The following is a 22710-nucleotide window of genomic DNA, read 5'->3' as shown; positions in this document are numbered from 1 at the left end:
TGTAATTCTCCTTTTTGACGGGTTCTTTATCTGGTTTTAGGAGCAAGGTAATGCTGGCTTCATAGACCAAGTTGGAAAGTTTCCTTCCCATTTCTATTTCTTGAAGCAGCTTCAGAAGAATAGATATTAGTTCTTCTTTAAATGTTTGGTAGAATTCCTCTGGGAAGCCAACTGGAATTTCTAGCTCTTTCATATACTTATTGACAATTTAAGAGAAATTACTTACCTTCTTTAAGTCTAAGTATTTTGGGCTATCAAAAATAATTATACTCCTTCCAATTTCCCTCAACTCCCTTCTTCAAAGGGGAGATGAACCATGAAAGACTATGGACTCTGAAAAACAACCTGAGGGTTTTGAAGGGGAGGGGGTGGGAGGTTGGGGGAACGAGGTAGAGGGTGATAGGGAGGGCACGTATTGCATGGAGCACTGGGTGTGGTGCAAAAACAATGAATACTGTTACACTGAAAAGAAATTAAAAAAATAATTATACCGACAATAAGGAGATGATGTTAGAAATAAATTAAAATTAAACCACAATATAAGGGATGCCTGGATGGCTCAGTCGGTTAAGTCACTGCTTTTGGCTCAGGTCATGATCCCAGGGTCCTAGCACCAAGTCCCACATTGGGCTTCTTTTATATATATATATATATAATATATCTATATATCTATATTTATTTGTTTGTTTATTTACAGCATAACAGTGTTCATTGTTTTGGCATCACACCCAGTGCTCCATGCAGTACGTGCCCTCCCTATTACCCACCACCTGGTTCCTCAACCTCCCACCCCCCTGCCCCTTCAAAACCCTCTGGTTGTTTTTCAGAGTCCATAGTCTCTCATGGTTCCTCTCCCCTTCCAGTTTCCCTCAACTCCCTCTCCTCTCCATCTCCCCATGTCCTCCATGTTCTTTGTTATGCTCCACAAATAAGTGAGACCATATGATACTTGACTCTCTCTGCTTGACTTATTTCGCTCAGCATAATTTCTTCCAGTCCCGTCCATGTTGCTACAAAAGTTGGGTATTCATCCTTTCTGATGGAGGCATAATACTCCATTGTGTATATGGACCACATCTTCCTTATCCATTCATCCGTTGAAGGGCATCTTGGTTCTTTCCACAGTTTGGCGACCGTGGCCATTGCTGCAATAAACATTGGGGTACAGATGGCCCTTCTTTTCACTACATCTGTATCTTTGGGGTAAATACCCAGCAGTGCAGTTACAGGGTCATAGGGAAGCTCTATTCTTAATTTCTTGAGGAATCTCCACACTGTTCTCCAAAGTGGCTGCACTAACTTGCATTCCCACCAACAGTGTAAGAGGGTTCCCCTTTCTCCACATCCTCTCCAACACACGTTGTTTCCTGTCTTGCTAATTTTGGCCATTCTAACTGGTGTCAGGTGGTATCTCAATGTAGTTTTAATTTGAATCTCCCTGATGGCTAGCAGACACATGAAAAAATGTTCATCACCACACTGGGCTTCTTGTTCGACAGGAAACCTTCTTCTCTCTCTGCCTCTGCCTGCCACTCTGCCTGCTTGTGCACTCACTCTCTCTCTGACAAATAAATAAAAAAATAAAATCTTAAAAAAAAAACAATAAAACCCCACAATATAAGGCACCTGAAAAATATGAAAAAAATCAATAAAATATATCTTTTATTAATAGTTCACACTTCCTCCTGATCTTCACCCTTGGAAACCCTGTCTATATGATAAAGCTTCATTCAGGTTTGTTCTCTTTCCCCAAGTTATTGGCCCCAGTTCCTGTTGGTGAATGCAGTCCAGACTTACTATTTCCTCTCTTTTCTTGCAGACTTGTATCTCTAAATGTTCTAGCCTGTGGAAATCCCTCTGACTTGAGTGTAACCTAGTCCCTAGTCCTGATATTTCCTACATCTTGGCTCCCTGAGGTCCATTGTCCACTTCTATTGTAAGTAGTAGTTGTATTGTGCCTTATTCATGGCACCAGTCTTCACCTTATGTGGTTTGGTTGGTTCCTTCCAGTAACTTTTCTATATGTCTCAGGGGGCAATCTCAGTCCCATGCATCTTTCTGTCTTCTCTTCCAGCCTGGGAAGATGGGCCATTATAGACTCTATAATCAGAAGACCTGTATCCAGATCCAATTTTAGTAATTGACTTTGGGTGAGTCACTTCTTTACCTGCTAATAAGTGTTAAATGTGATGGTGATAATTACAAACCATTTCTTGAGCTCTTACTACATGGTAATTGTTGTGATAAACTCATTACACATATTATTTAATTTAATCCTCATAAAGTCTTCATATCCTCAAGAGACAAATTCTCAATTATTTCAATCTTTCAGTAAGAATCAGTGTGAAAGTGGGGACAGGGAGAAAGAAAGGCAAATGTGAGAGAAGGAAGGTGTAAGAAAGAAGAGAAAAGAAGAGAGAGAGATGCAATAGTAAGTTGAAGGAACTAGAGATTTTATTTAATTTCTCTGTGCTCTCTGCTTTGTAAGCAACAAACTTTTCTAAAATCTGAATGTCAAAAAAGAAAGGAAATGGAGTCATAGAGTCAGAGTGTGAACAGGACAAAAAGATTTATCTGTGTTTTGTCTGAATCCCTGAATGCTAACATTTTCAGCACCCTTAGAAAACCGAAAAAAGTATTTTGTCTGTTTCCTCTAGTGTCTGGTCCAAGATCCCAGAACTGACAGTTTGATGGGTGGAGCCAGACTGTGGGGGAGTTATTTCAATGTTCAGCCCAATGCTTCATTCATTCAGCCAATATTTACTGAGTGTGTTATATGGACCAGTTGTGGACCAGGCCTTGAGGATAAAACTGAGAGCTACAAGGATGTTGTTCAGGTAAAAAAGGACACACTTCATCTTAAGTCTTCATCTTTTGTCTTTGGATTGGAGAGTGGGTGAGTAGGCAAGAATATGGAATGACAATGTGTGGAAGTATGAATGGTTTTACTTGGGAAATTCTCCTTTCCTTTGGTTTCACACCCACCAAATCAAACATTTTCAGTCTTAACATTTGCTTAGTGACTTTGATTGACATTAACCAGGTAGATCGATTTGGACCATCTGCAATTTCCATTCTTTCTCCATAATTAGTAGTCATGTTTAATCTGACCCTCATCTATAAAATGGGCACCGTCATTTAAAACTGAATCACAGAGTTATTGCAAGCATTGCCAAAGTCCTCTGTAAACTATATGGTGCCCCCAGACACATGCGTGTGTACGAACACACGCACTTTTGCTTCCTGTATTTTGTGACGTTGTGACATCTTAAAAATTCTTCTGCCTGGGAAGAACCTACCTCTCCAGGGACTAGCCAATTCTTAGAGCAAAGGGCTCATCTAGGAGCATGATTTTGATATGCAAATTAACAAATCCAGAGCCATATCTTCTCTGTCTGGGTCTGTACACCTCAGCAAACAGTATTTCTCTACTGGTACCAGGTAACTATGGACACCCATCCCCACTCAGATTATAACCCTCTGAAAGCATTCAAACTAGCTAATCCTAAAATATTTACCCTGTCCTATCTTGCCTTTCCTGTGAAAACTCCAGTAAAATCTATGCTTAGTCTTGCCCCTCACTCCTGCCCTTCTGCTTCCTGAATACACTGGTTCTTCTCTATGTGGCCCCGTGTTATGCGCCATTTCTCCTGTTTCTAGGACCTTTGGGTACCATAAACTTTGTTTTCCTGAGCCTCTCCTCTGCCTCCTCTTGTGGCTGTGCCTGACTGACCATCCCATCAAACAACACAGAACACACACACGCTACTTTTTGTTACAGGGCTTTATGGCTTATAAAACAAATTTATATCCATCCATGTAAAAGTCACAGCAATCTTTTTAAATGGCTATCCCTTTCCTCAGTTTATAGATTAGGAAATTGATATTTAGAGAGCCAGGCAATCTGAGCAAGCTGACACAGGTTAATAACATTCAGGAGGCAAGACTCAACCACTAGCCTTGGAAACACAGGTTCCAAGTCCTGAGCTTCAGGGTTTCAGCTGCCCTTTTTAAAGCTCCTAATTAGCCTTAGTTGTTAGTAAGTCTTTCATGAAAATATAGTAGACCATGCTGAAAAGCAACTTATTATTATTTTTTTCTTTTATATGTTATCAGAAGAAGCATTTAAGGAAACTAGTACCATGAGCCAGCCACTACGTGATTTCACGCCCCCCCCCCATCGTCTCTGTATTACAGATGAATACATGTCAACTTCCGAATTTATTTCTAGTCCAAAGTCATACAGCTGGGAAGTTGGAAGGTATGAATGGAGCCCCCATGCACTTTGGAGGCATGGCTTCTCCCTTGCAACTCCATGTTCTCAGGGCAACATATCCCAGCTTCTGAACTCTTTTCTTGATGCTCTGCATTTGCTGACCAAAAATGCCCAGTGGGAATAGACAGTGGGAGGCAATTTAGCCAAATATCCTTTTTAGCAAATGACTTATTTACTGCTGCTAGGACAGCATTTTCTCCTATTCTTTCTCTGGCCCTCTTTGTTGCTTCCTGTCTTTTTTGTTTATTTCTCGCCAGGAAGCCTCTTATCTTTCCTGACTGGGGGCCAGTGCATCTTCTCCCTACAGTAAATCTGAGGCTAATGGACTCCCAGAAGAAAAACAAAGCATGAAGCCACTCTGAAACACAACCGTCTTCTTGTGGAATAAGCAAGTCATTTTTCCCTTAAATTCCTAAGTGGGATGACTTCTAATGACTTCCATTCCCTCCCGCTACCCTGCTTTTTCTCATATATCCATTCTTCTCCCAACCCAGGATAACCAAACAAAGTTGAATTATTTGGGTGAATAGGCAGTGATTTGTTTTTTATTTTATTTAAAATCAATTAGCCAACATAAAGTACATCATTAGTTTCTGAAATAGAGGTCAGTAATTCATCAGTTGCATATAACACTCAGAATTTTAGACCCAGAAAAACTCTTGACTTTGCCTTTTCCCCATGGATTTCACCATTTAACTCCTCCATCTGGGACACAGATCTGCCCTTAGAACACTCTAGATTAAGAAATGAGGCTCTGAATATCTTAAATATAATTTACAAAGTCATTGATACAGAGGAAAAAACATTTACTTTGGCACAGAACAGAACTGAATTTGAATTTCTAGCTCTCTTTCTCAAGTTTTTAAAAAATTAATCAGTTTTCTATGACACCCAGTACTCATCACACCACATGCTCTCTTTAATGCCCATCTCCAAGTTATCCTAACCTCCTACCCACATCCCCTCCAGCAACTCTCAGTTTGTTTCCTACAGTTAAGAGTCTCTTGTGACTTTTTCCCCTCTCTGATGACTTCATGTTTTGTTTTCCTTCCCTTCTCCTATGGTCCTCTTCCCTGTTTCTTATGTTCAACATATGAGTGAAGCCATATGATGATTTCACTCAGCATAATACCCTTTGGTTCCATTCACATCAATGTAAATGTTTAGAGTTCATTCTTTTTGCTGAATGAGTAATATTCCATTATAGATGTGCCACGTTTTCTTTATCCATTCATCTGTTGATGGGCCTCTCAACTCTTTCCATAGTTGGTTATAGTGGGAATTGCTGCTATGAACACTGGGGGGAAGGTGCTCCCCTACATTTGGACCTATGGGGTAAATAACTAGTAGTGCAATTGCTAGATTGTAGGGTAGCTCTATTTTTAATGTCTTGAGGAACCTCCATACTGTTTTCTGAGTGTTTGTACCAGCTTGCATTCCCACTAACAGTGTAGGAGGGTTCCCCTTTCTCTGCATCTGCCAACATTTGTTGTTTCCTGTCTTGTTAATTTTAGCTATTCTGATGGGTGTGAGGTGGCATCTCATTGTGATTTTGACTTGTATTTCCCTGATGTCAAGTGATGTGGAGCACTTCTTTTCATGTGTCTGTTGGCCATTTGTAGGTCTTGTTTGGAGAGATGTTTGCTCATGTCTTCTGCCCACTTCTTGAGTGGATTCTTGTTTGGGGGATGTTGAGTTTGATAAGTTCTTTATAGATCTTGTCTACTAGCCCTTTATCTAATATGTCATTTACAAATTCTCCATTCTGTACAGTGCCTTTTAGAACTGTTGACTGTTTCCTTTGCTGTGCAGAAGCTTTTTATCTTGATGAAGTCCCAATAGTTCATTTTTGCTTTTGTTTCCCTTCTCTTTGGAGACATGTCTAACATAGCAAGAAAATGACTCTCTGTAAGCCAGGAAGAGACATCCACCAAGAACAAGACCATGCTGGCAGCCTGATCTCCAACTTCCATCCTCTAGACTTTGACCTCTGAGATTGTATCCCTGTCCAAGATGGTTTCATGTCTGGATCCTGATCTCAAAGCATTACATAATTTTAAACCCTCATCCTTCTCCTGGTGCTTTGACTTTCTAGCCTTATAACCTGTGCCTTGATCAGTTTGACTGCTATAACAAATTACCACAGGCTGGGAGGCTTAAACAACAAACGTGTATTTTCTCACTGTTCCAGAACCTGGAAATCTGAGATCAGGATGCCAGCATTGTCAAGTTCTTGGTAAATACCCTCTTCCTGGGTTACAGAGGGCCTTTTTCCTGCTGTGATCTCACATGGCAGGGAGAGATAAAAAATTAGATAGCTCTCTGACCTCTTTTTATAAAGGCATTGATCCTATAACGTTCCCCGCTTATGGTCTAATCACCTCCCAAAGGCAGCACATCCAAATATCATCGCACTGAGATTAGGGTTCAACTTATGAATTTGGGGGGAACACAAACATTCTGGATGCCATGCCCTATATTCCATTCTTGCAAGACCAGGCTGACATGGAGTTTCAGCAAATCTTATATCATGGCTTATCTAATTTCAAAGCAGAATATACTTTAATTAAGTATTCTGGAGAACAGTTCTTTCATGTTTTTGTGTCAAGATTCTGTTTTTACTGCAATTCGTTTCTTTTGTTTTTATCTTATCGTACCAGGACAGATCATTTTAGTAGGCATACAAACTAAATTCATTTTTTAGCAAGTCTACTACTATTTTTATTTTGTAGCATATCTAACAATACTCAATAAAACAAAATTTAAAAGGAGAAAACAGCTACTCTGAACAATTTTCAGAGTAAACTTATTTCCACTTTTTTCTAACTTTCTTTAGGCCACTGGAGGACACTCTCTCCATTGGGTCTGAGAATAAGAAGCTCATATTGCACACCTCATTTATTCCTTCTGAGTGGTCATGTTGCTTCATCTCCACGTTGCATCATGGTGTTGGGGCTTTGATACAGCCGGATTTGCTACTGCAAGCTACTTATTTGCCTTCAGTTAGGAAAATTTGATCACTCAAGCTGGATTTATGTACCAAGTCTAGAACTCTCCTACCTACTTCTTGTTTTGCTCTTTGTTCCCTGGCTCAGTTTTAAGCTTGTTTGGTTCCTAAACCTTTGGCTTAGTCTTCAGTCTCTGATCTCATGCTGACCTCTTGTCTTGACATAATTAGCTTGCCTAGTTTGAGTCATAAGCTCTTTCTTACAGATTGTTTGCACTTATCCTAGAAACTTATACTCATCTTTTCTTGGATGTCCTTATTTAAGCATTGAGTCTCAGCAAGATCCAGTCTCCAGTTCCAGCCTGCCTTTAGAAACTCTGAAATGTAGAAAAAATGTTAACCAAGGAAATACCAACTTTTTAGTATATATTTTATTCTCTGCTAACACAAGGAAAGAAGGGAGAGAGCAAAGACAAGATTAAATAAATAAAGAGACTAAAGTACAAGAATTGTTTAAGCCATAACCAAAAGCTTTGTGAAAAAATTCAACAGATGGGACTAGAAGGAAATATCCTCAACTTGATATAAAGGGCATCTACAGAAAAACCCTAGCTGGCATCATACTTAATGGTGAAAGATATGATGCTATATCTTTAAGATCAGGAAAAAGACAACAAGCATGTCTGCTTTGCCACTTCTATTAAACATTTACTGGAGGTTCCGGCCAGGCTAATTAGGCAAGAAAAAGAAATAAAGGGCATCTGTATTGGAAAAGGAAGAAGTAAATCTATTTCTATCCATAGGTGACATAATCTTTCATGTAGGACATTTTAAAGAATCCTCTAAAAACTATTAGGATTAATGAGTTTAGCAAGGTTGTGGGATATAAAATCAATACAAAAAATCAATTATATTCTGACACATTTGCAATGAACAATCTAAAAACAAAATTCAGAGAACAAGACCATTCACAATAATGAAAAACAAAAATGAAAGACAAAAGTGAGAAACCAATACTGTACTACATTGCTGAAAACAATTAAAGCTAAAAAATGGAAAGATATCTCATACTCCTGAATTAAAAGACTTAACTTTGATGGCAATTTCCCCCAAACTAAACTACAAACTTAGTGTAATAAATACCTATGAGGGGGCACCTGGGTGACTCAGTGGATTAAAGCCTCTGCCTAAGGCTCAGGTCATGATCCCAGAGTCCTGGGATCGAGCCCCGCGTCGGGCTCTCTACTCCACAGGGAGCCTGATTCCTCTTCTCTCTCTACCTGCCTCTCTGCCTAGTTGTTATTTCTCTCTGTCAAATAAATAAAATATTAAAAAAAATGCCTATGAGAATCCTGGATGACTTCTTTGTAGAAATCAATGAGTTGATTGTAAAATTCAAATAACTATCTTCAACTATTGGTCAACATATACAAACTTCTAGTTATAAAATAAATAAGTCATGGGGATGTAATGCATAGCAAGGTGACTAAAGTTAATAATATTATATTGTATATTTAAAAGTTGTTAAGAGAATAGATTTTTAAAGTTCTCCTCACAAGAAAAAAAATTGTAACTGTGTGTGAAAGGATGTTACCTAGACTCATTGTGATCATTTAATAATATATACAAGAATAAAATTATGTTGGAGCACCTGGGTGGCTCAGTTGGTTGAGCAGCTGGCTCTTAATTTCAGCTCAGTTCATGATCTCAGAGTCCTGGGATCAAGGCCCACAACGGGCTCTGTGCTCGTCGACTTGAGCATTTTCTCTCTCCATCTCCCTCTGGCCCTCACCCCACTCATGCTCTCTCTGTTTTGCTTTAAAATAAATATATATTTTTAAAAAATCATGTTGTATACCTGAAACTAATATAATTTTACATGTCAATTATAGCTCAATAAAAATAGATATAACATTTACTTCCCTACACAGTTTGAAATGTTCAGGTTAATATAAAATGGGAAAAAAAAATCCTGTCAAAACAATCCTGAAAAAGAAGAATAAAGTAGCTCTCACACTCCCTGATTTAAAAATTTACTACAAAGCAATGGTAATCAAGACAGCACAGTCCTGGCACAAGGGTAGGTGTATAGATTAATGGAAGAAAATTGAGAGTCGGGAAATAAGTCTTACATCAATGGTCAGCTAATTTTCAACAAGGGTACCAAAAACATTCAAAGAGGAAAGAGTAGATGTCAACAAATGGTCAACTGGGATAACTTAATAGCCACATGTAAAAGAATGAAGGTGGACTCTTGGCTCACAACATGTACAAAAATTAACTTAAAGGATCTCAAAGTCCTAAATGTAAGTGCTAAAACCATAAAACTCTAAAAGAAAAACAAAACTTTTCTACTTTCTCAGGGGCATATTTCAGGTACTTTTATTCTTTTGTATAGATCCAGTTTCCCACTGGTATCCTTTTTCTTTAGCCTATCTTCCTTTAACATTTCTTGCAGTGTAGTTTATTGTCCACAATGTTTTTCAGATACTGTTTCTCCATAAAGGTCTTGTATTCGTCCTTAATTTTCAAGGACACTGTAACTGTATGTGGAAATTTGGGTTGACTTGTTTCTTTCTGAATTTTAAGGATTTCTATTGTCTATTGATTTCTGTTGTTTCTGCTAAGCAGTCTTCTCTCCTCTGCTGTTGTATTATTGTAGAGTCTTTTTTTTATGTTTATTTTAAAGATTTTATTTATTTATTTGACAGACAGAGATCACAAGTAGGCAGAGAGGCTGGCAGAGAGAGAGAGAGAGAGAGAGAGATAGAGGAGGAGGAGGAAGCAGGCTCCCCACAGAGAAGAGAGCCCGATGTGGGGCTCGATCCCAGGACCCTGGGATCATGACCTGAGCTGAAGGCAGGGGCTTTAACCCACCGAGCCACCCAGGCGCCCCTTTTTTTTATGTTTTTAAGATCTTTGTATTCATTTATGTTTTCAGAAGTTGGATTTTAATATATCAATGCTTTGAGTTTCATTTTACTCATTTAACTCAACAAACCTACTGAATGCATCCTTAAATCTGTAAGTTAAAGTTATTATTTTTAATAGTGCAAAATTTGGGGAAATTCTGGCCATAAATTTATTTTCCACGTATCTTTTATGCCTCATTCATTTCTTCTCTAGGAGTCTGATTTCACACTGTGGTTGACTTTTTGAAATTATCCCACATCTCACCAAGGCCCTATCATTAAAACAAAACAAAACAAAACATTTTCCACTTTGTTCATCAAGGCCAGCACGATATCGATTGGTCTTGGAGTTCACTGATTCTTTCTCTGTTTTCTTCAACTTGCTTTTGTCTTCCACCTGCACCCTGTCCTGTAGTGCCCATGGAGACAGCTTGCAATTTTCCTCCCTAGCCTTTATGGAACCACCCGATTTCTACCAATCTCATCTTCATGGTACTCTGACTCTGGTTCTTTTTTCTCCCCTTTCTTATTTGGGATGAGGAAATAATTTAAAATATCCCTTACCTTTTTTGAGAAGGATAATGCTTTAAGAAGCATGTCCTCTTCAGGATGGTTTATGGGGAAGGGAGGTCTGTGAAAACATGTAGCTAGTGAATGTGACAGAAAAGGCCATTGCTTTATTATCTTCACTCATCTGCTTTTTGTTGGGATGAGGATTCACATAGTATAGTATTCTAGTTACATGGGATTTTGTGATGTTAAAAATAATGGCATCCATGATTATGTTTTTGATATTTATACACATTGGAAACACATATAACAAAAGAGGTCAAGGGGAATGCATTTTGATGAGTCTTGGAAATAATAAGAGCCACAGTTGGAGGAATGAGTATGGAAAAAGTTCAACTTTACTGAGAGCAAGAAAGATACTGGAGACTGAGCCACTACTTCACTGGTTTGGACTTTGCATTTAGTACGTCACTAACTGGTTATTTACTTGCTCCAAGTTTATGACCTTGTGTAAAATGGACCCAGAAGTAAATCTGCATGTAGTAAATGTAACTCTAGCAGTCTATTTGGGGACAGATTAATCTAGTTAAATTAGACTGGGGCTTGAAAGAAAATGGTAGGTACGTGCCTGCCTAAGAAAAGGCGTGCAATAAACAAATGAAAAAAAAAATTTAATGAGGGACTCAATCACTCCAGTGAACTTTTAATTACCTACAACTACCAAATCTAGAATTTATTTATTTTTTTTTTCACTTCTTACCAAATTTTTATTATTAAAATGGTTGTAAACTCTTATTTGGAGACCAGGGGGAAAAATCTCTAACTTACAGATAATGTTGAAGATACTTCATAATTGTAAATTATCTTCAAGTCAATCAATAGCTAAAGCTGCTATAGAATGATGCTTCCCGAGAAGTTATTATGTGCAATATGGTACCCAACTCTATATTCTAGAGTAACTAGACACAAGGGGTCTAATGTTTATTCACAGAAGCTTAAGTCCCTATTTTTTTTTTCATTTTATTTATTTTTTCAGTGTAACATTATTCATTCTTTTTGCACAACACCCAGTGCTCCATGCAAAACGTGCCCTCCCCATTACCCACCACCTGTTCCCCCAACCTCCCACCCCTGACCCTTCAAAACCCTCAGGTTGCCCCAACCTCCCACCCCTGACCCTTCAAAACCCTCAGGTTGTTTTTCAGAGTCCATAGTCTCTTATGGTTCGCCTCCCCTCCCCAATGTCCATAGCCCGCTCCCCCTCTCCCCCAGTTTATTTGTGAGATTAAGAGTCATTTATGGTTTGTCGCCTTCCCAATCCCATCTTGTTTCATTTATTCTTCTCCTATCCACCTAACCCCCCATGTTGCTTCTCCATGTCCTCATATCAGGGAGATCATATGATAGTTGTCTTTCTCCGATTGACTTATTTCACTAAGCATGATACGCTCTAGTTCCATCCACGTCGTCGCAAATGGCATGATTTCATTTCTTTTGATGGCTGCATAGTATTCCATTGTGTATATATACCACATCTTCTTTATCCATTCATCTGTTGATGGACATCTAGGTTCTTTCCACAGTCTGGCTATTGTAGACATTGCTGCTATAAACATTCGGGTACACGTGCCCCTTCGGATCACTATGTTTGTATCTTTAGGGTAAATACCCAGTAGTGCAATTTCTGGGTCATAGGGTAGTTCTATTTTCACGATTTTGAGGAACCTCCATGCTGTTTTCCAGAGTGGTTGCACCAGCTTGCATTCCCACCAACAGTGGAGGAGGGTTCCCCTTTCTCCACATCCTCTCCAGCATCTGTCATTTCCTGACTTGTTAATTTTAGCCATTCTGACTGGTGTGAGGTGATATCTCATTGTGGTTTTGATTTGTATTTCCCTGATGCCGAGTGACATGGAGCACTTTTACATGTGTCTGTGTTCATCAAGGATATTGGTCTGTAGTTCTCTTTTTTGGTGGGATCCTTGTCTGGTTTGGGGATCAAGGTGATGCTGGCCTCATAAAATGAGTTTGGAAGTTTTCCTTCCATTTCTATTTTTTGGAACAGTTTCAAGAGAATAGGAATTAGTTCTTTTTAAATGTTTGGTAGAATTCCCCTGGGAAGCCGTCTGGCCCTGGGCTTTTGTTTGTTTGGAGATTTTTGATGACTGTTTCAATCTCCTTACTGGTTATGGGCCTGTTCAGGTTTTCTATTTCTTCCTGGTTCAGTTGTGGTAGTTTATATGTCTCTAGGAATGCATCCATTTCTTCCAGATTGTCCAATTTGTTGGCGTAGAGTTGCTCATAGTATGTTCTTATAATTGTCTGTATTTCTTTGGTGTTAGTTGTGATCTCTCCTCTTCCATTCATGATTTTATTGATTTGGGTCCTTTCTCTTTTCTTTTTGATGAGTCTGGACAGGGGTTTATCAATCTTATTGATTCTTTCAAAGAACCAGCTCCTAGTTTCATTGATTTTTTCTATTGTTTTTTTGGTTTCTATTTCATTGATTTCTGCTCTGATCTTTATGATTTCTCTTCTTCTGCTGGGTTTAGGGTTTCTTTCTTGTTCTTTCTCCAGCTCCTTTACGTGTAGGGTTAGGTTGTGTACTTGAGACCTTTCTTGTTTCTTGAGAAAGGCTTGTACCGCTATATATTTTCCTCTCAGGACTGCCTTTGCTGTGTCCCACAGATTTTGAACTGTTGTGTTTTCATTATCATTTGTTTCCATGAATTTTTTCAATTCTTCTTTAATTTCCTGGTTAACCCATTCATTCTTTAGAAGGATGCTGTTTAGTCTCCATGTATTTGGGTTCTTTCCAAATTTCCTCTTGTGATTGAGTTCTAGCTTCAGAGCATTGTGGTCTGAAAATATGCAGGGAATAATCCTAATCTTTTGATAGTGGTTGAGACCTGATTTGTGACCCAGGATGTGATCTATTCTGGAGAAGGTTCCATGTGCACTAGAGAAGAATGTGTATTCTGTTGCTTTGGGATGAAATGTTCTGAATATATCTGTGATGTCCATCTGGTCCAGTGTGTCATTTAAGGCCTTTATTTCCTTGTTGATCTTTGGCTTGGATGATCTGTCCATTTCAGTGAGGGGAGTGTTCAAGTCCCCTACTATTATTGTATTATTATTGATGTGTTTCTTTGATTTTGTTATTAATTGGTTGATATAGTTGGCTGCTCCCACGTTAGGGGCATAGATATTTAAAATTGTTAGATCTTCTTGTTGGACAGACCCTTTGAGTAGGATATAATGTCCTTCCTCACCTCTTATTATAGTCTTTGGCTTAAAATCTAATTGATCTGATATAAGGATTGCCACCCCAGCTTTCTTCTGATGCCCATTAGCATGGTAAATTGTTTTCCACCCCCTCACTTTAAATCTGGAGGTGTCTTCGCGTCTAAAATGAGTTTCTTGTAGGCAACATACTGATGGGTTTTGTTTTTTTATCCATTCTGATACCCTGTGTCTTTTGATTGGGGCATTTAGCCCATTAACATTCAGGGTAACTATTGAGAGATATGAATTTAGTGCCATTATTAGCCTGTAAGGTTACTGTTACTGTATATTGTCTCTGTACCTTTCTGATCTACTACTTTTAGGCTCTCTCTTTGCTTAGAGGACCCCTTTCAATATTTCCTGTAGAGCTGGTTTGGTGTTTGCAAATTCTTTCAGTTTTTGTTTGTCCTGGAAGGTTTTTATCTCTCCTTCTATTTTCAATGATAGCCTAGCTGGATAGAGTATTCTTGGCTGCATGTTTTTCTCGTTGAGTGCTCTGAATATATCATGCCAGCTCTTTCTGGCCTGCCAGGTCTCTGTGGATAAGTCTGCCGCCAATCTAATATTTTTACCATTGTATGTTACAGACTTCTTTTCTCGGGCTGCTTTCAGGATTTTCTCTTTGTCACTAAGACTTGTAAACTTTACTATTAGGTGACGGGGTGTGGACCTATTCTTGTTGACTTTGAGGGGTGTTCTCTGCATCTCCTGGATTTTGATGCTTGTTCCCTTTGCCATATTAGGGAAATTCTCTCCAATGATTCTCTCCAATAGACCTTCTGCTCCCCTCTCTGTTTCTTCTTCTTCTGGAATCCCAATTATTCTAATGTTGTTTCGTCTTATGGTGTCACTTATCTCTCGAATTCTCCCCTCATGGTCCATTAGCTGTTTGTCCCTCTTTTGCTCGGCTTCCTTATTCTCTGTCATTTGGTCTTCTATATCACTAATTCTTTCTTCTGCCTCATTTATCTTAGCAGTGAGAGCCTCCATTTTTGATTGCACCTCATTAATAGCTTTTTTGATTTCAACTTGGTTAGATTTTAGTTCTTTAATTTCTCCAGAAAGGGCTTTAATATCTCCAGAGAGGGTTTCTCTAATATCTTCCATGCCTTTTTCGAGCCCGGCTAGAATGTTCAGAATCGTCATTCTGAACTCTTGATCTGACATAGTACCAATGTCTGTGTTGATTAGGTCCCTAGCCTTCGGTACTGTCTCTTGTTCTTTTGTTTGTGGTGATTTTTTCTGCCTTGTCATTTTGTCCAGATAAGAGGATATGAAGGAGCAAATAAACTACTAAAAGGGTGGCAAAGACCCCGGAAAAATGCGCTGTAACCAAATCAGAAGAGACCCCAAATTGTGGGGGGGAGAAAGGGGATAAAAACAGCTTCTGAAAAAAAAAGAAAGAAAAAAATTTAAAAAATAAAACAAATAAAAAAATATAAAAAAGAAAGAAAAAATATATATATTTAGATGAACTAGTCAAAAAATGTTAAAAAAGAAAAGGGTAAAAGTTTTAAAAAATTTAGCAGAAGAAGAAAAAAGAAAAAAGAAAAAAAAATTGAAAAAAGAAAAAAAAATTGAAGTAGCCGCAAGACTAAAGAATCATGGGGAGAAAGCCATGAGTTCCGTGCTTTGCTTTCTCCTCCTCTGGAATTGCTCTGCTGTCTTAGGAATTGAATCTGCTTTCTCCTCGATTGATGAACTTCGTCCTGGCTGGATATTTTGTTGATCTTCTGGGGGAGGGGCCTGTTGTAGTGACTCTCAAGTGTCTTTGCCCGAGGCGGGATTGCACCGCCCTTACCGGCGGCCGGACTAAGTAATCGGCTCGGGTTCGCTTTTGGGAGCTTCTGTTCCCTGAACGCTTTCCGTAGAGTTCCGGAGGACGGGAATGAAAATGGCGGCCTCCCAGTCTCCGGCCCGGAGGAGCCGAGAGCCTGGGGCCCCACTCCTCAGTGCGCCCCCAGAGGACAGCACCCAATCACTCCCGTATCCCCAGCCTCTAGCCGCGCTCCGAGCTCACCCAGCCCGCGACCTGTTCAAGGTAACCCCGAGCTGAGAGTTCAGTCCTCAGCTGTGTCTCTGCAGCCGGTTTCTCCGTTCTAATACCTGCGAGCTCTCCGACACTCCGACACCCCCGATCCTTCTGTGACCCGGCGGGGCCTGGGGCCACGCTGGCCCCGCGTGGGCTTCACCCCGGTTTAGCCCCTGGAGCAATGTCCCTCAGTGGAACAGACTTTTAAAAGTCCTGATTTTGTGCTCCGTTCCTCCGCCGCTTGCCGGGAGCCGGCCCCTCCCCCCGCGGTCTATCTTCCCGTCGTTTTAGATTCACTTCTCCGCCAGTCCTACCTTTCAGAAAGTGGTTGATTTTCTGTTTCTAGAGTTGCTGTTCTTCTTCTCTTCGCTCTCCCGTTGGATTTGTAGGTGTTTGCAATGTTTAGATAAGCTATCGAGCTGATCTCCTGCTACCTGATGTAGTCTCAGGCTGCTACTTCTCCGCCATCTTCCAAAATCTAGAATTTAAATGCCTCACAGGTCACCTGAAGTATTGGGTGGTTTGGTCACAAATAGTGTTTCACCTGGTTCCACAGAGGGAAGGAGTCACTGATTTTATATACCCGACACTCTTCTCAGTATCTCTTTCCACACTGTTCTCATGCTCTAAGGAGGCCGTGACTACTGAGAGGAGGTGAGGCTTCCAGCACTCCAGCTGGAAAGAAGTCCTCAGGATGAAGCAGAAAGTCCACCAGGCTTGGGGTCAGGCAGACACAAGTGGTCTCCACGAACCTGGGAAATTGGCATGATCTTATATGACCTCAGGTTTATCCTGGAGAATGTGACTATCTTTGAAAGAATTTTTACAGCATGCAAAGGAAATGTGAATTCATGAAGCTGCTGCGTGTGTCCCCAGGGCAGATGGAAGGGCGTCAAGTCGTTCCAGGTCAGTCTTCCCAGGATTCCCAGTTAGCAGGAAAATAAGAAAGAACAATGTCGGGCTTAACTTCCAAAGTAATCTAGCAGTGAATCTGAATCAGAAAATCTTTAAAATGTTTAAGGGAATTCATTCTCTATAAATTAGGTTAAACACTACAGAAAAAAAAAAAGTAATTTTCCATTCTGCCACTTTCCGGAGGATATTTAGCTATTGGGAGTTGTGATTCTGAGAACCCTCAGGCACATGAAAAATGTGGCCATTTGCATATTGGACCTCAGAGACTTCTCTTTCCGTAACTGCTGCTTTGCTCATATCCTCAGGGTTGGAAAAACCAAGTTGTTCTGGGCCAAGAAAGTTGTGTTTGGTAAAAACAAGAAAATAAATAAAGTCAAGGCAGAGCGATAAAGTAACATGAGGTTGAAAAAAAGGAGTTTAGATGCTCATTTCAGCATGGCCTGTCAGAGCAGCATGGCCTTGTGCTTGGATAACGGAAAAGCCACCCAGGCTGAATGGATCATTCCTGGCGCTCTCCTCTCTCACTACAGAGTCTGTAACACCTGAAAAAACAGGCTTGGTTCTTTCCACAGTTTGGCGACCGTAGCCATTGCTGCAATAAACATTGGGGGAGTGAAATAAGTCAAGCAGAGAGAGTCAAGTATCATATGGTCTCACTTATTTGTAGAGCATAACAAAGAACATGGAGGACATGGGGAGATGGAGAGGAGAGGGAGTTGAGGGAAACTGGAAGGGGAGAGGAACCATGAGAGACTATAGACTCTGAAAAACAACCAGAGGGTTTTGAAGGTGCAGGGGGTGGGAGGTTGAGGAACCAGGTGGTGGGTAATAGGGAGGGCACATACTGCATGGAGCACTGGGTGTGATGCCAAAACAATGAACACTGTTATGCTGCAAATAAACAAACAAAACAAAACAAAACAAAAACAAAAAACAGGCTTGAGTCACTCCCTGGTGGCCAGGGACTTTTTCCCAGCACTACACACCACCCTCCAGTTTGCATATTTTCTTTATCAGGTGTCCTGCTGGATGCCACCCCACTGATTTGCAATGGGGCTCTTCTATCTGGACCACAACTTGGGTCTATGATGTGCCTCCCATTTAGAGTCACGTTCTCCTCAAATGCTGTTCCCTGATTACCCTTCCTGGCTTCATGCCTTGCAGTTGCCTCACACATCTGTCCTGACACCCACACTGAACTCTGGGTGGTGGTGTCCAGTCTGAAACCCCCTAGGCTCAACATGGATCTGGAAGCTGGACTGTCATCCTTATATTCAAATTCTACCTCCTTCAGGGAGCTCTCCTGATAGCCTACAGCTGTCAACTCCGTCTTTTCCAAAATCAAATCATACATTTTCTAGCATGTGCACTGTCAGCCACGCCTTATCTCCCTGCTATAGTGTAAGCAAGGTAGGATCAATGAATGCCCACAGGTGATTCATTCTGCATCCCTTCCCTGTTGGTCACAGATGGCAGACCTCATCGGATCCCTTGCTGGCACAGTCTCCTCTAGCACAACCAGAGCCAGGACCTGCTCTCATCTTCACGCACTGGGCTCTGGCACGTGTTACGTTTCCTCTCTAGAACCTTGCCCCTTCTTGTGTTTGGTGAACTCCTCTTCATTCTTCAGACTCTTACTTGATCACCAATCGCTCAGAGACACCATTGCTCTCACCTGCACCACCCACCACTCTTAGGCCCCTGACCCTCATAGCACTCGTCTCAATTACAGTTTACCCTCTACTGCAAGACCCTCAGCTCTATAATGGAAAAGTTACAGTCTGCCACCCTGTCATCCCCAGCAATAGGGTTTGCCCTTATTTTGTTTTAAAAAGAATAAAATAAATGGTCCCCAAGTGAACAACGAACTTTTATTACATGAATGAATGAATAAATAGTTGTGTGGGTTCATTGTTTCCTTCAGTGACTGTGGCAGAGTGTTTCCATCTTGGTCATCCGGAGAGATTTGGTTCACGTTGGAAAATACAACCAAGGCTCGTAGAGTTTCCCAGCTCCCGCAGGCCTCCTGATGTCAGGCAATTGCTCTCTCTGCAATGAAAACAGCAGGCATCAAGTCTACAAGCCTGTACATAAAAAGATCCATTATCCTGGGAGCCAAATGTCACTGCTGGAATGGCTTCCAAACGCTGCCAAAAAGAACATTATTAATAACAGTAATGATAATAATAGTGATCATAATAACACATATTAAATTTTAATTTATATGGCACCCAAGCTCCACAGCTCTGGGAGGGAATCACTCTCATAGCAGAAGGGGGGAGAATAAAGCAAAACTCCAAATGAAAGGAAATATGATACAATGTGGGCAGAGTGCCAGGCTTTAAGCTGCTGTGTGGGGACAGAGAAAGAGAAGGACCTCACCAGGCCCTGGATGAAGTCAGACTTGATGCGACAGTTCTGAATTTCAGGGATACAGCGAAGAGAGGTGGAAACATATGCTTTAGACTCATTTCAGGATAAGCATCCTTCATCATTTCAATTTAAATCATAGAAAATATTACCTTGGGAGGCCCTGAAGGATGCAGAGAGGAAACCAATCTAAAGGCAGTCTGAGTCTATGTCTACACTGGGATGCTGCATCACAACCTGACTGGACGGGTTGAAAGGTCAGTCATCCGCACAGTGTTTAAAAGTAATGGTCAAATGTTTGTGGCATGTAAAGGAGAGAAAGTGGGTGTGATGCCTAAACAATGAATCTTGGAACACTGAAAAAATAAAATGAAGTTTAAAAAAAAAAAGGAAGTGGATGTTTTAATTGTTGTTAGGATGCTTAAAACTTTTTTCACAGCTATGAGAGAATCCAGTGACTCTGAAAATGTCTAGTAGCCAGAAACAGGAATAGCGTTTCTTTATTATTGTTTATTGTTATTATTATTTATTATTGTTTCTTTATTAAGGCAACATTGTTGTCATAATGAGTTATGAGTAGTGGAAGTCAGTGGGATGGGGTTTGGGTCTTCCCTCCTTTTCCTGCTGTGTGACCTTAAATGCATCACTAATTCCCTAAATTTCTTTTTCGTATTATTAAATTGAGAGTGATAACAGCTGGAAAATGCTCATAAGTGTTAGTATCTCTTTATTCCAATAAAGTTTATTGACATATCCGACACCTTCCTTGTCTCCTATTTTTTTTTTTTCTTTTGTGGTGAGAATACCTCACATGAAATCTATACTTTTAACATTTTTGAAGCGCACAATCTTGTGTTTTTAACTACAGGTGCTATGTCTATTACCTTACTGATGGTGATGGTATCCTGGGTACATGCATATGTTCCAATGTCAAAATCACACACATCAATATGCACAGTTCATGGTATACCCCTTATGCTTCCATAAAGCTCCTACAAATAAGAAGCAAAAATATGGAACATGAAAAATAAATAGAAATTTATTGAGTATGATGAAGTAATCCATCCTTGAAGCAAAACAAGGAAGTAATTCAACAAACTTTCATATATACAGGACTAAGATTTAACAAACACTTGCAGAGCAGAATTTCAGTGTGACCGTCTTCAAGTTGAATGATCTGTGAGCAAATTTATTTTGAGACAGAGAACTTGGAAGATAGAATTCCTGCCTGCCTGCCTGGTATCTGGATATGATGAGGGATTTGGGGGAGTAGATGAAGCAGATGACCAGTTACTGTAAGATTAGTCATTGTATAACTTTTCTCTGACTACCACCTCTCACAGACCAAATCATAATCCAAGGTGACATCATCCTTCTCCATTGAAAACATTAGAGCTAAAATCGGAATATATGTCCTGATCTTAATCTATAGTAGATAAAGAATACAATGGCTTTTTAAAAATAAAAATACATATGCGTAGGCAAAAAAATTCAAACTAGCAAAAGGATATACCATTAAATTAAATCTTCTTACCAAACCACTAGGATCCTTCCCTCACTAGCAGTTTCTTGATTATCCTTCCATAGGTTTTCTTCTTTGATGTTATTTTCAAACTTGACTCAACTGACACAACTGTGTGTGTCATACACACCTTACAAACTGTCAAATTTTGCCCAATATGCTATAAAATTAACATCCAATATTATTGAAGGCATCCTATATGTTAGCCATTTTTCTCAGTACTTTATACGCATTACTACATGCAGTTTTCACAACATCTGGTTTACGAGCCATGTGGATTGAGTCACATCTCTTGACTTCTTGATGATCAGTCAGCGTCTTTTGTGAAATGGGTCTAGGATCGCCACCCTGGCATGGTGGGTCCACGGTGCATTGTGTGGTGTCTCAGCCATCGTGAAAATAGTCTTTTTTTCTGTAGATATATCTTTTTCTGTACCCCATAATATATATCTATGTATATGTATATGTATATGTATATGTATGTATATGTATATATATCTTTTACTGTACCCCATAATACAGAAGACAAGACCTAATTTTTGTTTACTTGGTGTTGTACAGATAGGAAGATTCATGTGATTTGAATTTTTGAGGTTAGTTTACTCTGGATAAACTTTTACTAAGTATAATTAGTGTTTCTGAACACACACTGTTCAAGTTTATGCCAAGCAGTAGGAGTAGAACTTAAATTTTACTTTTATTATTTTACTCTTTCCTTTTAAGAATCCCCTTGATGGTATCCAACCTCTGAGTACTACTAAGGAAAAGTAAACCAGGTTTTTTATTTGTTCATTGACTGACCCTCCAGATTTGGGTTGAGAAGAACCTGGTTGGATAATTCTTTCCTCTAAGTTGGGAGGTTAAATTACGTGCTTTAGGCAAACATAAACAGCAAAATCAGAGTCCTTGCGGTTTGGATTTGAAAGGAACAATCTAGAACTCCTTGCCTAGCACTCCAGAGATCAAGGAATTATTTCACCCTGCTCAGAAAGTTCCCAAACTCAACACTCACCAGGTTCTTCAAATCCTACATGGATACATGGAATCTGCCAACAAATTCTTTTCTGATCTATGGACCCTCTTATATAAAAAGCCACGGAAACATAAATTTACAGGACATTTAATTATACCTTTTATAAATCATGTTGATAAACTATTATGAAGTAGGACAGAAATCAGTAGAAAAAGATATACTGAGAGCTACAGTGTTTGTGGTATCATTTTATCTACAGATAGGCATTCTCCAGACAGAGAGAAGAGGGAAAACACTTTGAGTGATAACTGCCTAAAATGGCATAAAAACATGAACCAGAATTTGCTCTTTACGAACTCAGAGTCATTCCCTTGGCTCCTGAGATCCTATGATCCTGAGGATAGACTTTGGATACCCTTTGGAGGTGCTCAATGGTTTGGAAGCATCATTAATACAGTAGAAAACAGAGAAGTGCCATGATGAAATTTAATACAGTGGAAAGCAGAGAAGTGCCATGATTAAATTTACATTTCTACTAAGTTAAGTTTTTCTAGACATACCAAAGAGACCAACTAGATAAATATTATTGAATTAAGAGAAAATATTAAATAGACTAATATTGTGGGAAATTTGATAATTATTTGGAGAATTAAATTGAATTTGTAGTAGATTGGAAGGACACTGGCTAAAGGCATAAGGGGCTTGTTAAAAGGACATTGGAATAGTTGGTATGAACAATAATGAGTGATTCAAAGAGGCCAGGAGCCGTGAGTGTCAAACAGAAGGAAATGAATCGCTGAACATCTTTGATATGAGGCCCTTGATCTCAAATGATTAAAACGATCCTGAATGGAAAGACAGTTTAAGAAGATGGAATGATCAGAACTGTGAAAGGGGGTGTCAAGTAGGAGGAGGGGCAGATGGTGAGGGTGTGGCAGAACTTTGTGCTCCCTAGTGTGACCACCAAG

Source organism: Meles meles, chromosome 1 (assembly GCF_922984935.1).
Source record: "Meles meles chromosome 1, mMelMel3.1 paternal haplotype, whole genome shotgun sequence".
Classification (NCBI taxonomy): Eukaryota; Metazoa; Chordata; class Mammalia; order Carnivora; family Mustelidae; genus Meles; species Meles meles.
The sequence above is the reverse complement of the archived record's forward strand: the minus strand, read 5'-3'. Positions refer to the sequence as shown.